This window comes from Trachypithecus francoisi, unplaced genomic scaffold (genome assembly GCF_009764315.1).
Source record: "Trachypithecus francoisi isolate TF-2019V2 unplaced genomic scaffold, Tfra_2.0 Contig01700_ERROPOS7600000+, whole genome shotgun sequence".
In the NCBI taxonomy this organism is placed as follows: domain Eukaryota; kingdom Metazoa; phylum Chordata; class Mammalia; order Primates; family Cercopithecidae; genus Trachypithecus; species Trachypithecus francoisi.
In genome coordinates, this window is record NW_022681449.1 from 311107 (window position 1) to 312678 (window position 1572).

The following is a 1572-nucleotide window of genomic DNA, read 5'->3' on the forward strand; positions in this document are numbered from 1 at the left end:
GAATGTCTCTTGGTAGCTTTTTCTCCAAAAGGGATTCCGGAATCCTCTAGGAGGAGAGTGGTATATTTCTGTGAGTGGAATGCACACGTCACAAAGCAGCTCCTCAGAAAGCTTCTCTCCAGTTTGTATATGAAGATGTTTCCTCTCTCACCGTCAGCCTCAGAGTGCTCCTGAATATCCCTTCTCAGACTAAACAAAAACAGTGTTATGACATAGTCAATGAAAAGAGAAGCTTAACTGTGTGAGCGGAATTCACATGACACAGAGCAGTTTCACAGAAAGCTTCCTTCTGGTTTCTCTCTGAGGTTATTTCCTTTTCAGGATATTCTAAAGAGTATTTCCAAATGTCCTTTCTCAGACTCCACAGAAACAGTGATTTCAAACTGCTCAATCTAAAGAATGATTTAACTCTATGAGATGAATACCAACATCACAAAAGAGTTGTACAGAAAGCTTCTCTCCAATTTTCGAAGGAAGACATTTCCTTGCTCAACAAAGGCCTCCGGTTGCCACTTACTATCCCTTCGCAGAATCCTCAAAGTCCGACTTTCAAGCTGGGAAATGTAGAGTCAGCTCTAACTCTGTGAAAAGAATGGTCATGTAAGAGAGCAATTTCTTCGAGTTATTCTTTCTGATTTTTATTGGACGACATTTCACTTTTTGCCATAATCTTCAATGTGCTCCGAATATCACTCTTTTGGTTTTACAGGAATAGTGTTCAAACTGTGCCTTATGAGAAGAAAGTTATCACTACTCAGTTAAATGCACACGGCACCAAGCAGTTTCTCAGAAAGCTTCTCTCCAGTTTTTATCTGACTATATTTCCTATTTCACCATAGGCCCGAATGTGATACCGAATATCCCTTCGCAGATGCACCCACAAGAGAGTTTCCAAGCTGTGTAATGTAAAGAAAGGTTCCTCTATGTGAGATGAATAATCAGAGCAAAAAGCAGATTCACAGAAAGCTTCTTCCAGTTCTATCTGAAGATATTTCCTTTTTCTCCATAGTCCTGAATGTGCTCCCGAAAGTCCCTTCCTGGATCTGTCCATGACAGTTTCCAAGCTGCGTAATGTAAAGAAAGTTTTATGTATGTGAGATCATTACACAAGTCACAGAGGAGCTTCTTAGAAATCTTGTTTCCAGTTTTTGTCTGTGCCTATTTCCCTTTTCACCATCGGAATCAACATGCTCCTGAATATCACTTGGTTCATGTTTCTCCAAAAGTGTTTCCCAGACGCTGTATGAGAAGAGAGGTATAACACCGTGAGTGGAATGCACACGTCACAAAGCAGTTCCTCGGAAATATTCTCTCCAGTTTCAGTCTGAACATATTTCCTTTTTCACCATAAGAATCAAAGTGCTCCCAAATATCCCATCACACGCTAAACACACACAGGGTTATAAAACTGCTCAATGCAAAGAGAGGCTTAACTAAGCTAGAGGAATTAAGGTGATACAGAGCATTTTCATGGAAAGCTTCCTTCTGGATTCTACGTGAGGATATTTCTTTCTAAACGTTCTAAGGATCGATTCCAAATGTCCTTCCTCAGATTCCACAAAAACAGTGATT